This window comes from Megascapheus bottae, chromosome 7 (assembly GCF_031878675.1).
Source record: "Megascapheus bottae isolate mThoBot1 chromosome 7, mThoBot2.hap1, whole genome shotgun sequence".
NCBI classification, from domain to species: Eukaryota; Metazoa; Chordata; class Mammalia; order Rodentia; family Geomyidae; genus Megascapheus; species Megascapheus bottae.
This window is the reverse complement of record NC_143515.1, coordinates 44875455-44892295: the sequence shown is the minus strand read 5'-3', so window position 1 is coordinate 44892295 and position 16841 is coordinate 44875455.

Genomic DNA, 16841 nt, shown 5'->3' with positions numbered 1-16841 from the left:
GGTTTTCTGGTGGTTAACTGTAGATAAAAGAGTCACATGGACTTTCATGCCCCTGCTAGATTTGCATGGCAATCCTTAGATCTCAGTCTTCTGAGGAGCCAGGACTATAGGAATGAGCTTCTGGCGCCTTGCTCTACCATCTGACTTTTAATAACTTGGTATTTTGCCTTAAATCTCACCTGCTTATAAGGTAAATAAATTACCTACCTGGCATAATTGAATGTCTTCATTCATGGCATATTACAACTCTGTTCTCTGATGAATAAGAGTCATAACAGATTTCTGCATTTTCCCTCCTTTTAAAGTAAATCTCCCAATTTTGGATATTAACCCAAATCTCAAGTTTAACAAACCACATCTTTGCGAATGAATTATTGTATTCCCAGCATGAGAGATCAGCTTTTATGTAGAACGGGTTGTCAAAAAAATGAAGACTCAAATGACATGCTTTCATAAAGAAAACTGAGTGCGACAGATGCGAGAGCATCCTACAAAATACTGTCATAAAAGCCTGATGACCAGATAGACTGGTGAGAGAATTTTTCACTCTAAAGGCCAGATGCTATAAATGATACCTAAGTATATCACATGTATTGCAACCTTGAAATTGCTCATTGTATAGTAATAGAACAGGACATAAGCATGAACACAGGAAATGTTCCATTGACAAAGCTTAGCTTATTGCTGCATCAACCAAATCATCAGTTCTTTACAAAGGACTCAGTAGCATTATAACTTTTCTACTGAATTATCTCCTAGTTACATTGTCTCCTATATATTCTCCTAGTTACATGCTGAAAAAGTTTCTAAAGAACACCACTGCTAATTCTGGGAACAGCATAAGACAAAGGCCTTTGTGCGGCCTTCTCAATGCACGAAGCACAGATAGAAGGTGATTGGTTTCCATAACGAACAGTTGCAGGCACTCTTGCTGAAGTCTCAGGTTGGCCATCTCCTCCCCAGCATGGGAGGCAATTTGGTAGTGTGACAGACCTGATTCCATTTGTGGGAAGGTAAGTTCATTCTTTGATTCAGCTAACTCCTGAGGGGCCTACAAAGAAAGGCTAATGATGCATTAATCCTCTCAAGCTTGTCATCTCGGATGGCCACTCAATGGGCATCTGAGACTACTTCACACCACTGAACCATATTTCACATGGAGGATGGGGCATTGGGAAAGAAGAGCAGCTCTGTTCATATTGCCTGCAGGAATGGGTGGGACAGGAAGTGCTGATTTCCTGTCTTATTTTTATATAAACTCTACTTCAGAAAAACCTGCCCTGAACCTATCTTCTTTGAGTTTCAAGTAATATAATTCAAATCCTCAGATGAAATAGTCACAGGTCTACTAGTAACCTTTACTTCTCCCCGGCTTTCCTTGCATGCTTTGGCTTTGGCATTCTGTACATAGAATAACACAGACATCAGATTGGAAGGTAGTAGCTCACAGCTACAATCCTAGCTAGTCATGGGGCTGAGAGAAGAGGAGCATGGGTCCACCATAGCCTGATCAGAATTGTCCAGGAAACTTATCTCCAATTAACGCCCCCAAAATCCCATAAGTGGAGGCTTGGCTCAAGTGGTAGATCAATAGCCTTGAGTGAAAAAAGTCAGAGCTCAAGGCTCTGAGTTTAAGTCTCAATGCAGCGCTCTCTCTCTCTCTCTCTCTCTCTCTCTCTCTCTCTCTCTCTCTCTCTCTCTCTCTCTCTCTCTCTCTCTCTCTCTCTCTCTATATATATGTATGTATATGTAGTGTGTTATATATAAAGTGCATTGACATGTAATTATTTTCATCTTTAGCTGTAATCACTTTAATATAATCTCAGTAATTATTGAATGCTTGCCCTTTGTTATGTCTGTTCACAATTAATATTTTCTTTTACTTCTATGATTTTTTTCCTTCCTTATACTAACCACTGTACTATCCTTACCAAGCCAATTTAGACCCTTAAATATCTCCTTAGAAAAATATTTCTAAGATACTACACTAATAAAAGCAAAAATATAAAAACAAAACGCTTGCCTAGATATGACTCAATCTTTCCTCATTCATTCATTAACTATGTAGTACATATATTTAGTGTGTTCCAGAAGCTTTAAGTAGGCATTAGATATAATTAGGACAAGTGGCATTGGACCTGACTTTACAGAGCTTAAATATTTGAACAAAAATTTTACATAGTTCACATTTAGCAAGTAATTTCAATAAAAAGCAATCTAGCAAAATATAAACAGAAATAGAGATAGATAGAATTTAAGCTGACTACTTTTGTCAGGAGGAGTCTGGGCCTTGACATGAAGTACATGCTTCCCTTGAGGAAAGCTTATAAGTTATGAAGTCACAGTCATCATTTGTGAAAAAATAGTCTTATGAGAGATATAATATAACTGATTGTAGAATCACGATGAAGATGTCCCTATATCAACACATTTCGAAGAGGACATTAAAATTTTTAATGATGAGCCATGGAAATCTCTCACCATGGATAAGTTATCATCATGGATAGCTACTGTACTTGGCTCCAATTTCAGTTAGAATTTCTGCTCAAGTAAGTAATAACATTATATAGAATGTATCTGAGTGCTTTGTTTAAAGAAAAATAGTAGTCCACAACCAAATATTGAAAGCAAGAAGCAAAGATTTTAACGCAGGAGAAAAGTGAAAAAGATGTCCTATGTGAACATCTGCACTTGAGCAATTGAGAAAGCAATATATCCACATTTTAACAGTGTTCTGTTGTAAAGGAAAGATGGTGCACAGTAAATAACGTTTAATGTACTGAGTTGTCTTTGTGTCATGAAGGAAGTGAATGTTTCTTCAATAAAGAATGAAAAGGGACCTGTGATTAGAAATGCTAGGGAGAAGAAGAATTATAAAAACACTTCTAGGAAGTGGCACTATGGTTTAGTGGTAGAGCACTAGCTTTGAACTGAAGACCTCAGGGACAGTACCCAGGTCCAGGGTTCAAGCCCCACAACAGACAAAAAAGAAAAAAAACAAGCAAGCAAACAAACAAAATATTTCTGGATCAAAGAATAAGTAATCTAATTTATTATGCGTTTTACATTTAAGAAACCTTTATTAAACTGATTATACATTTATAATTCTAGTTAGATGGATGTATTAAGGGCAACAGATAAGGTCTATAAACAGCTGTAGTTTATATTTTACAAAAAGAAAATACATATTGAGTACACCAAAAATGATTTCACTTTGCCAGTACTGGAGCTTGAACTCAGGGCCTAGGCTCTGTCCTTGAGCTTTCTTGAGCCTAGCATTTTACCACTTGAGCCACTGTACCACTTCTGGCTTTTTCTGTGTATGTGATACCAGGGAATCAAACCCAGAGCCTCATGCCTGCTAGACAAGCACTCTACCACTAGGCCACACTCCTGGCCCCCAAGAACAAATTTAATAAGGTCAAATAGTAGTAATTGCTGTGAAGACATTAAAAGACATGGCAGAGACCTTCACGGGCTGATGCGGAAGACTCTTCCAGGGGAAATTGTTGGATGCCAGACATGCCATGGTCTGGATGAGATAACACTGAAGGACTGAAGAGCTGAAGCAACAGCTCTACACAGTGACCCAGCTGGCACTGTTAAGAAAACAGAATCAGTGCAAATGGAACATGGAGAAGGAAAGGAGAAATTTGGGGAATAAATTTGCAAAAAAAAAAAAAAACCATGTAAGATCAGGGAACACATGTCAGAGTACATCAAAAACACATTCCTAGGTGCTACTCCAAGATGAGTCTCAAACAATTGAAGGATATGATTCCTATGTATATGCATATATGTATATGTATATATTGGCTATATATATATATATATATGAGGAAGATATTTTGGGAGGAGGATAAAAAGTAAAAAAAATAATTAGCAACCTGTAGACGGTAGGAATTGATGTATGTATATACATATACATTATATACATACACATGCAGAGATAGGCACAGACATATGCACACAGAGTGAGAGAGAGGAGGAAAGTGAGATTCTGGAAGGAACAGAGGAAGTAAAAATCAATTAGTAATCTGTTGTCAGACAGACCTTGGAACCTCATAGAGAAAAGTGAAATTACGTGATTTGAAGGAAAATGGATACAATTGGTGACATCATGTTAAAACAAGACAAGTTTGTAAAACAAAATACCATATATATGCACGTATATGTGGATGCTGCATCTGAAAGATATGTGTGTGCTTATATGTGTATATATGAATACATATGTATATATACATTCATTAAAAGTTACAAATATATCCATACATAGGTATTTGTATGAATAAACATAAAAATAAATCAGAGTAAGGGAAAGCTTTGGAAAGGGCGAAAGAGAATGTTAAATGGAAGATAAAGAACCAGGTGCTAGTGGCTTCTACCTGTAATTCTAGCTACTCACAAGGCTGGATCTGAGGATTAAAGTTCAAAGCCAGCCTGGGCAGGAGCATCCACACTGCAATTAACCATCCTTTAATTAACCACCAGAAAACAGGAAGTGGAGCTGTAGCTCAAAGTGGTATAGCATCAACCTTGAGCAGAAAATCTCTTGAGCAGAAAATCTCAGGGGCAATGTCCACTTAGGCCCGGGATTTAAGACCCACAATGGATAAGAAAAAAGAAAGGAAGATGGAGGGTCTATAAATGTATAATGATTTTCAGTATATATGAAAACAGCATAAAGCAAGTCAGTGAAAACCATAGATTAAAAGGCAATTGCAGGGACTGTCAGAGGTGGGTCTTGGCTGGAAGGTGTTTGAGGAAGGTCAAATACTGTCAAAATAGAATATTTCAACTATGAAGATAAAATGATGAAATCTACTAAAATTATTTTGAAAAGGAGAGCAGGGCAACTGACAAAGCAGATGAGATAGGAACACCATACAAATAAGCGTAAATGGAAATGGAAATGGAAGTGTAGTGGAAATGTAATAATAAAACCACACCCTCATATAACTGATGTAAGCTAATATATACATATTAAATTTTAAATCTGAAGTAATATACCCTGTGACTTAATACTACTATGGCAAGATGAAAATGAAAACCAATGGTCGTATTAACAAAGTAGAACTACTGAAATTGCTCCTGAATGAAATACATAGGACAAGGAAAAATATCAAGCCACCAAAGCAGAAATCAAAGTTTATAATGGGGGAACAAAGTTATTTATTTGATCAGGACTTTGAAAACATCTCCTTTGAGAAGAAAGTGTATTTCTATTTTTGGATCTAGGCATACAATGAATCACTACAGAATATATGTATAAAGCTGACCAGTTCTAAGAGGCAGAGCAAAGAAGAAATGTGTGAGGACATGTGTGAAGAATTGATGTGCTTACTTCACATAATTACCATTATGTTGAATAGGACTCATGAGCTGCAATTCCAGAGTAAGTGCATTTTCTGCCTTCTTTCCTTGTTCGATTAATCAAGTAGATGTCTTCAGTTTTCCTTGCCCTGCTTTCCCAGAAGTGCCACACCTCTATACACTCTAAGCTAACTCAACTTAAGCACCTGTTTTTCCGGACATTTATGACTTATGCTTAATTTAACAACCTGGTTTATTCCAACAAGTATATATTTTTCACTATAAACCAAATGGGCAACAGTCCTTATTTTTGACATAGTAAATACTTAAGTCACAAAATAAATTCTTGTTTCAGAAACATGCTAGTTCAGCTCTCTATAAAATCCAACCTGCTATCTTCATTCATACCAAGTTCTCCTTGCCCAGGTAAATTCTGTTAGGGAAAAGAAAGATGGAGCAATGGGAGGCAAGAACAATTAGATCTTTCTTTATTAGTTGCCTTCACTTTACACAGCTACTCTTCACTCAATGGCTACTGCCATTTTTCTATGGTGTAAGCCTACATGCCCTTCAATGGACTAATGGATCAAGCAAATGTATATATACACAATGAAATTTCACTTATCCATTAGAAAGAATAATATTGTAAAGAAATGGAATGACCTGGATAAAACTATGTTAAATAAAGTAAGTCAGTCCCAAAGAGACAAAGAATGCATGTTTCCCCTTATATGTGGAAGCTAGGTTTAGCTTATAAACTTATAAATAAATATGTTGGGTGGTGTGAAGGTGTGTACAAATGTATTAACTGAAATATGGTAGAGTCTAAGGAGAACTGAAATAGGATATTTCCTTAGATAGGCAAAGCCAGTATTCAGAATGAACAACAGAAAGCAGGTCTGTGGAAGCGGTGTGGTGAGGTCAAAGAGAGAGTGGTAGATAAATGAGAGGAGAGAGCAGACAAATGTCAGTCAGGCATCTAATGTACTTCCTACAAAATTAAGAAGAGTGAAGGAAGAAGGAAAAGGTGGGTAGGAGAGAGGTCATGAAAGTGTTGAAAGGGCTGATACTGACCAAGATATACTGCATTCATAAACTGCTTGGTTAAATGGCAGCTCCTTGGTATAACTACTTAAAGATAATTTCAAAAAGTGTAAAGACAGAATGCTCACATCTTTTGGAGCCTGAATCCCTCCTCTAGAAGACTGAGGACTCAAAGTCCGATGTCTTGTTCAGATTCTTATTTTCAGTACAATCTAGCTATGCTTTGGCCAAGATAACATTGCTTTAAATTTTATGAATCTCCTGAGAAACTTATTCAGGACATTAGACAAAAGCTGCACCCAGAAATCATTCTTCCATTAACCCTTACCTCCTTGGGATTCTTGTGGAAATGCTTAAGAACAACCAGTAAACTGAATTATTCTCTGAGGAATTCCATTTGATCTAACTGAAAGCCTCAAGAAAGGATTTCACAGCCACATCCTCAGCTTTATATTTAGGTCACATTTTCTGGGAAGTGCCCTAGATTTTATATCTGCCTGAAATTTATTTTTTAATTTTAAAATTGTTAGCAAACAGGAGAGGCTGGAATTTTTAAAAACCAGCCATTCTTGGCTCCTTTAACTTGAAGCTCTTGTATTAGCATATTTGTCTTCTCTACGATCTTAGTAGAAACAGCAGGAAGAAAAAATGAAACATCAAAACATTGTCTGGAAATCTATTTAGCCAGATTGCTAAGTCTATTAAATGCATTTTTCTCTTTCCTACATCACCACAGATGATAATGTTTCCACACTCTCTTCTACAAGCTAACAAAGGCTGTTTCATTTCTGGCTAGGGTAGAAATTTTCTGATTTTCTGATTTCATTGTACTTTCTCTAAGAGTCTGTTTCAATACTATTCTCATATTCTTTCCAATTCCTGTGCACTCTCAGGCCCAAAAGCTCCCTTACATCATTAGATATTTCGTTGACAGCATTCTGACTTCGAGGTACAAACATTTCACTAGTTATCTATCACTGTGATACCAATGGTCGGAAGATTTAGCACTTTAATACAGCAATACACATTTGTTATCTGGCATTGTTTCACTGTGTCCAAGTAATTGAGAGTAGCTAAGCTAGGTCTTTTGATTGGGTGATCTCCCATGAGGTTGCATTTAAAATGTCAGCCAGAAAGGGCTCAATCAAATGTCTGGTAAGTCTGACAAGAGCCCTCAATTTCTTGCCCCAGAAACCTTTGCTCAGGACTGCTTTGAGTGTCCTGACATGGCTACTAGTGTTCTTCGGGGGAGATGATCAAGAGAGCAAGCCAAGTTGTCTTTCATCTCCTCACATCATTATTCAGATTGTTTCATTTTTATGCTATCTTACTGCTGATACCAACCAGGACTACAAAATGTGAGAAGGTTCAATGCAAGGGTATAAATACCAGCAGTCACAAATTTAGGGCTGAATCACTGGAAGCTACAGATACAAGCATTTAGGGGGTGTGGGAAGGCAAATATTTGGGCCAAACTCTTTCGATGAGATAGTTTGAAGGATTCTTTAGATAGGCAACTTCTACCCAAGCTCTAAATAATCTTTAACTCCTCTGTTCTGAAATGTCAGATTCCTGCGGCATCCCAAGCACTCTACTCCTATCTTCAGCATTTACATTGGAGGTTAATCATATATTCTTTCCTGTATGGATGCCTCTTTCTTTCCTTTGCTTGATTGCTCTGACGCAATCATCTAGGACTGAGCAGATGTGTGAGATAATATACAGAAGGATGGAAAACATCCAAGCAACCAAAGTTAAAACAGACAAATGAGGTCACATCACCCTAAAATGATTGTACACAAGAAGAAAACAAGTGAACTAAAGACACAAATGGAAGAATGCAAGAATATATGTGCAAGCCATACATCTGGTAAGTAGTTACTGGCAAAATACAAAAGTATTCAAACAAACCTTTAAGGAGAAAATAAATAACTCATTGATATGAGCAGACTATTCAAATGAATGCAGATGTCTCCAAGGAAGTCATAAAAGTGTTTGATTGATACATGGGACAATCCAAATATTCCTAGTCCTTAGGGAATATGAATTAAACCACAACGAGATATCACTTCATATATTAACAAAAAGATTTAAAAAAACAAGATGCCTTGACAAGGATACAAAAAAGGAAAACCCTGATGTTGTGTTGATGGGAAAATAAGCTAATTAAGCCATTTTGAAAGAAGGTACAGCGGTTCTTCATAGGCCCTGAAAATAACAAAAGTACTACATAATTAAGCAATTACATTTCTAGGCATAGATTCAAAGGATTTGAAATATCTGCACTGCCATCTTTTTTGCATCATTACTGACAATTACCCAAGGCATAAATTAACCTAAGTATCCATAGTTTCGCAAATAAAAAACATTCATTCTATATTCATAATGAAATACCATGCACACTTTACAAGGAAAAAAAATGCATCTCATTAGAGATAACATAGATAAACCTGGAGGATACTATAACTACTAAAATAAGTCAAATATATAAAGATAAATGTCTAATATTCATAAGAGGTAAATGTATCAATTATAGAGCAGCAGAAAAATACAAGTATCTCAGCTATGAACAGTATTGACATTGTCTAATACTGAACAGTCATCTCATAAAAATTTCCATTTAAAGCCAGGTGTGGTGGCTTACACCTGAAATCCTAGCTACTCAGGATTCTGAGATCTGAGGATCAAGGTTCAAAGCTGGCCCAGTCACTAAAGAACCTGAGACTCTTATCTCCAATTAAACACTAGAAAAATCAGAAGTGGGGCTGTGACTCAAGGGGCAGGGCGGTAGCCTTGAGCGGAAGAGGTCTGGGACAACATCCAGGCCCAGAGTTCAAGCTCCATGACCCCTCCAAAAATGTTTCATTTAACAATATTTGGAAGCTGAAGGATGGGAAGATTATTTATGTGTGTTAAGACAGGAATTAGGAGTACTAAAGGTTTAAGCTCTTAAAAAAAAATCAAGCTGGGTGCAGTGGCTCACAACTCTAATCCTAGCTATTCAGGAAGCTGAGATCTGTCTCCCTTCTTCCCTCTTCCTTCTATCCCCTCTTCCCTCTCCTCTTCCCTCTCCCCAGTCCATTGGTCCCTTTTTATTATGGTTGCTATTCTCTTCATCATCATCCTTTTCTTCTTCTTCCTTCTCCTCTCCCTTTTTCATTCTCCTCCCTTCCAGAAAAGGATCCAAGTTTCATGTTTACCCATGCACTAATTTTATAGGGCCAGTTAGAACTTCTGCCCTCTATGAATATGAAACAGTGCATCTAGTAAGTCTGTCAGTTTTTTTCTTTTACATTAGATTTTTTTAAGTAAAAATCTTCCCAGTCCTCTTCATGCACTAGTAAATGGTAAAGCCAATCAGACACATAAACTGAACAATGATGATAACCTAAAAAATATGATGATTCAGCCAAGCACAGATGGCTCACACCTGTAATCCTAGCTACTTAGGAGGCTGAGATCTGAGGATTGCAGTTTGAAGCCAACCTGTAAGGAAAAGTCCTTGTGAGACTCTTTTCTCTAACTCAAAATCTGGAAGTTGTACTGTGGTAGAGCATGAGCAGTGAGCAAAGAACTCATGGAAAGTACCAAGGCCCTGAGTGCAAGTCCCATGACGACCACCAACAACAATTAAGGCTTTATATCCAATAGTTATTTGAATTCTGGGTTAAGATGAAGTACCTTTCATCCAACAAGTGTTTTACAAGCCCCCATTATGTGAAAAGCCGGGATCTTTTATGAGATTATGAGTTAAAAAGTAAAAAAGAGAAATTCTGACCAAGCCAAGATGACTGGCTTGTGCTAACATACAGATTGTTCTCTGAACATAAAAGCAACCACAAGGGAAAAGATACATGACTTTTTAGGTGCTGTCAGCGAATGTAGGCTCAAGAGGCATAGGAGAAGAGCCAAGATGCTCTACATGGAACAAAGCCTTTCACCTCAAGGAGGTTGTAATAGATTACTAGGGTTTCAAGTAAGCAGTGAAGAACTAGGTTTCAAGCACCAACTCACATAAACTTAATCCTGTCTATGCCTCTTCATAGCTGGGAGCATTAGAAGAGAAATAAAATGTTTACTATAAATTTGAACCATTCAGAGCCTCTGAATCCCATTCTGTCCTAATAACGTAACTAACACCAGCATAGTTTGGAGGCAAAGGAAAACTACCAAGAAGAGACAACATGATCCTCAGTGAACTGTCAATAAACAGGCTGGAAACAACCAAACTGGATCAAACTTAGGATCAAAGCCATGAGGCTAACGGGACCTGAACTCAGTGGGGAGGTGACTACTGAGAAATAAAAGTTGAGTAATTATTCAGAGGCATATAGGTTCTTTTCATATTTAATATTAAAATATTTCCTCTTTGAAGAGACTGATTTAGATTAAAATTAGGAAAGCCCTGATACATGAAAACACTTCATGGAATGCAAGGCATGTTTAAAGCTGTTCAAAGATTATGGCACTCCGCAATTGAGTTTTCTTGATGATGGGAACAGTTTCCTTTCTCTGGCAGCGTTGTTCCGGGCCCCTGTTTGGAGCCTGAATTCCACAAGAACCACTACCTCATTCAATTCCTCATTCCTTAGGGCTATAATATTCATATTTAATTATGATTTTGGAAAATTGAAACCTGAACTCTAACCTTCAGCAATACATGCATATATGTACATACTCACATGCGTGTGTGTGTGTGTGTGTGTGTGTGCATGTAGCCTCATCCTACTAGTTCATAACCCATCCAGACATTTCTAGAAGTCACTATTAACAGAAGATGTGAGCAGATGACAGCTGACTCTACTCCAGGATTCATCAGCAGAGGAAATCAAAGTGCAGCTGTGGATTTCCAGTAACCACAGATCTGAGTGCCACATCTATACATGGTGTTTTATTCCTTCCTGTCATTGCAATATGGACACCACTTCACTTTTGCTCCTCAGACAACGGCTCAAACAATATCTGAAAAAAATGTACTTTGGGCTACTGAGAAATGCCAAGTGTTGGATACCTCTAGGATCAAAATGTACTCTTTTGGCTTCTGCCTCAATTTATGTCCAGCACAGAATGAGCTATCAGAGCCCAAAGAAGTATTTCTGGAAAATTCCAGTCCATATGAACCTATCTTTAGTATAGCTAAGCCCCATTTTATTCATATGTAAAATACTGTGATATAGACAGGCAAATGAATGCATTTTGAGAGCTAGAAATCATTATGGAAAGAGTCATGGTGTTATACTGCTGGAGGCATGTGCTTATGGCTTTTGTGCTCTAAGAACTGAGTAATAATCTAGCTTGGGGGAAATGTGCTAAGATCCAAGATACTAAAATGTTTTTTTTCTATTTTAAAATTACAATTTTTGTTGTATTTAAAAACAACAAAAATATTTCCCAGGGTAGGATCAGCAAATTCCAAAAGTGTTTACCTCCTGCTGAAGAAACTGGATTTCTGAGAGGATTTGGGCTCAGTGGACAATCTTCTGTTGCAAGTTATTAAGAAATATATTTCCTTGTTAGTGGCCTTGGAACTGTCCCTGGGATTGGTGCTGAATTCTATGCATCCATCCAAGGGATTTGAATACTTATTTACATGCCATTAAAATATATTGAACATGGTGCACTGTATTCATAAAGTGCTTTGTAGACTGGCAACTCTTTTATACACAGCTAAAGATATTTTTTAAAGAATACAAGAATCATTATATTCATAAAAATATTACAAATATACATGTTTTATTATTCTAAAAATATTTCAGGAATCCAAAACAATTTAAACGATGAAATTTTATCTTGGAGAAGGAGGGTTCAAATATGTGAGTGTGGTAGGTAGAAGAATGCCCCACCTTCAAGAAGCACCAGTCTTAGTGTAGGGAAGCTATGTCCTTCACTCACAGAGGATTTTACAGATGTAATTAAGAATCTTGAGATGATGAGATCATTGAGGATTAGTCAACCAGGCAGAATGTAATCGCCAGGATCTGATCAAAAAGAGGCAGGAAACTCAGAATCAGAAGCAGTTAGGATGGAAATGAAGGGAAATGAAGAGGAAGAATGCATGGGCACTTGAAGAGGTTGCCAAGAGCACTGAAGATGGAGGAAGGATCCATAAACTACAACATGTCATCATCTTCAAGAACTGAAAAGGAAAAGAAATGAATTCAGCCCTAGAGCCATAGAAGAACTCAACCCTGTTGATCAAATAAGAAGTCTTATTTTAGGAAATATGACTTCAAGGAATATAGCATATAAAGGTGTGCTGCTTTAAGACTCTTAAGTTTGTCTGAGTTGGTCATATTGTACATATTAGGAAACTAATATAAGTCAAGGTAAAGTGTGGGAAAAATAGCATAACTTCTCTTTAATTGTGAGTGGTAAGCTGGCAATGGCCATTTATTGTTTATTGTTTATATTGACATTCCAACTGTAATTTTGGTCCATCAGATCCTGTTGGTCATCCCTTCCCAATATAAAATTATAGAGGATATAATAGATTTGTAAATAAATTATAGGCATGCGTGTAGAATTTATATTTTTCTAAAAATACATTGTAAGAAGAAATAATAAAAATAAAATATCAACTCAAATAATCTAGAATGCTTAACATCTAACGGTCTTATCCTGAGTTGTTGTTGTTATTATTATTACTATTATTATTATTATTATTTCTGGTTTGTGTGGTTGTGTGTGTGTGTGTGTTCAAACCCATGGTTTCGCCTTCTATCTTGAGCACTAGTCTAATTCTCTACTTGAGCCCCAAGTCAACTGCTGGCTTTTTTGCTAAATAACTAGAGACAATATTATCACAGATTTTTCTGTCCAGGCTAGCTTCAAGCTATGTTCCTTACCACTCAGTCATCTATCTATCTAGAATTACAAGTGTGAGTTACCAGCACCCAGCTCAGTTTTCTTTATAAGTTAACGCATGATTGCCTAAAGGCACATAAAGAAGCAAGACAACACAACACACTACTGGACATTTGTTTTATTTCCTTTTCCTTTTAACTTCTCAGAAAACACACACACACACACACACACACACACACACACAATTCTTCTAAGGAACCACACAAATAGCTGAAGGTGACATGAAGGTTACAGCAAACATATTTTCCAGAAGAAGTATGGTTTTGCATTTAAAATTAGCCATAGCTGAGCAACAACAGCGTCCAGAACATGTATACCCAGGATAGGGCTGAACACACTATTGTTTTTGATGTACAGCACCAAACTGGAGCACCCAACAAGGAGAGAAAAAAGAGAATGTCAAAACATCCTTATTGGGTGAGGGGCTGCTGTGTAAATTCATTATTTTCAGTTGAGGGCATCACATTTTAAACATCAGCTAAATAGTGGGGAAACCATATACTTATTATGTTTACCTATGAGATGATATTTCAAACTCGTAATATAGTATTACTACTAAATATTTGCTCCAGGAACTGAAGAACAAGGAACTCTATGCTTACACACTACATTAGGGCAGTTCCACCTCAGAGATTGCCAAAGGAGGCAGTGTTTTTCTCTTAAATTTTCTCTAATAAAGGTCAGAGACTTAGATTTGAAGTCAGGTTAGGGCATTGCTTCCACCCAGGACTGCCTCCTCTGGAATCTAAGGTGATTATTTAAGCTAGTTTTTCCTACATCTGGTGTTCCTGACATCTTTTTCTCCTCAGTGGAGAGGACTAGGGTTATTAAAAATCGTATTCAAAATGGCTGAGGAATATGTGATCTCATTTCTGAACAGCCAGCCATGCACAGTGTCCATTGTGCATGCACTGTGGTCATAAGTCAGATTAGAAAATTAGGAGTTTCTGTTGTTTTTCTACAGAGGGGTCTGCACTGTCCAGAGGGCACAAAATACAGAAGCACACAAGGACTTTCTTGGGTGTAGCACTTTTACATATCTTTCCTGCCTTTTCCCTGTTGTTTATCAAAGAAGGTTCAAGTAGAAGATGGGAAGCTTGTGGAGAATTAAGAACAGGAGCTTTCAAAGAAAAGACATCAGGGAGTAAAGGCCTCCTACTACTTATTCTCTTCATGTGACAATTTAAATATGGTTGATACTGTTTTTGAAGTTGCTTTTTCTCTCTGTCAAATAAAGTAACATGACAGAGCTTGAGACATAATTGTAGAGTGACTAAATGACAATCCCTGTTATCATCTCTCCCATTTCAATAAAAGAAGCTGAAGAAGGAATCCACAGACGTCTCTGTACCTTTGGAGGCCATATCAGGCTTTTTGGTTCCAACGGTTTAGCATGTTTTTATAAGTCCAGATAGTTTCTGACTCAAGTAACGACAGCCGCTAAGAAATAAATCATGATGCCTCCCAGATTTGATCCATTTAGCACATTTGGCTCAGGAAAAGTAGGAGGATAATTTTCTTACAAACAGAAAATAAAAAGTCAATGATCTATGTAGAGCAAATATAAGCTGGTAAGTGTGACCAAGTAAACAATAAAATCATCTTCAGATATAGAAACCCAAAGACCTACAGAGTTTTGGAATGCCACGCTTGTACTGCTGAGGGAGGGATGACTCAGAACTACATTATAAAATTGATTTAACTGCCTCATCCGGATCTTCTCAAGGTGCATCTGCCCTCTGGTGGTCGCTCATGCAAAAGTGATTTTTAAAAAAATTCTTTTGCCTCTACAGGAAGCTAAGGAAGAATCTGATATTTATTTTAGCTGATTTTTTTTCTTCTTAGATTTGTATCTTCAGAAACATCAGCTACATTTAAGACACTTATCCTATCCTCATGACGTTCTTTTCTCCAGCCTAAGGGAATCTCAGGGAAGATAGAATCCAAGTTTGTTATCAAATAAATACCCCCTGGGAATTTCCCATTTTCTTTCAAAACAGTAATAAATGGAACTGAATACGTAATCCAGCTTTCAACTAGATGAAAGTGGTGCTGAGATGTTACTTTCCAGGCATCTGGGCTTAACTCATACATACCTCAGGATGTTTCTTCCACTGTTTGAATCTTTCTGTACCAGCCTCCCCCTTTGTACCTCATTCTACCAACTAAACATTTCCAGGGGGCCTTCATGCTTCTCAAATTCCCCAACATGAAATCAAACTATCTCCAACTCTGCTTCCCCTTCTATTAGCTCTACTGCTTTGAACACAAATTCCAATATTTCACTCAATTCTGAATCAGCTGAGTTAATAATTTCTGTTTCTGAGTAAATACAGTTTGGTTGATTCTGTGTTAAAGGTTTTGCAAAGTCTACTGGACTTGAAATTCCATCAGGATCCCATCTTGCAATGAATTTTAAAGTTAGCATCTAATGTAGTGCCAGATCTCTCATGGGTGTTTAAAAAGGTCTCCTTCATTTAATTTTCTCATTGGTAGTTTAAAATTACATGTATGAATCTTTTATACACTGGAAATTCATAGCCCATTGAACATTTTATTTACTGTTTGCATCTGCTGAAATAGCTCTAATCGGTGAAATATGGATAAATGAAGTGCTTATTAAAATAGTCAGAGACTATAATTGGAATAATTCATAGAAAAACATTGAGCACTGTGCCTAACACATAGGCATGGTTATATCAATATCAGCTGCAATAATTAATATCACCACATAACCATTCACATATGTATGCTTAGACACAAAGGTCCCTGAGAAAAATAATAAATTTTTTTAGTGTAAGTGCCTTGATATGAAGCAAATCCCACTGAGAATTTTTAATTTTATGAATATGGCTGATTGTTTATAAATCATGGTTGATATGAAATGTTGCCTGTCTTTGTTTGTGAAAACAATGTTCATGTTAATAAGTAAATGACATAAACACTGAACTACTGCTTTATGGGACCAAAATTCCAGGGAGTCATATTGCAACATGGTAAACAAATAATTTCCTCAGCTGGAATGCTGTATTGAAGAAACTAGAAAAGTAATGTTCTCAGGCTGACAGTAACATTCTTTGTCATTCATCATTCATGTATGTTTTTCAATGCAGAAAGTTGTCACTGCTTTGTTCTTACAAGCTTTGTGCCTCAGTTTCTTCATGTATATAATTGGGTCATTATGACAGTAATAACAACACAGATATATTTTATGATGAAATGCATTTAGCACATTTGAAATGAATTAATCAAGTGAACAACTAACACAAAAGTTAAAATGAATATATATTAGCTGTTATTCTCATAATAAATTCAAAGGTAAAAACACTGATTCAAGAAACCCAGAGAGAAAAAAAGGCAAATTAATAAACAATGAGATTTAAAGAAACATATGACTAGAACCCTTTCCACATGACCCCTTTAAAATCATTTGCTATCCAAATTATACAATTATGACCTCATTAAATACAACTACTCAACACATGGATGATAGGTTAAGATTTAATATGGAAAACATGGCAGTTTACACTAATACTTATGTAAGAAGTATTAAAATTCAATTCTTTCTCATTTTGAAAACACAAACAATAATTATCAGGAGAAATACATCTACCCCACCT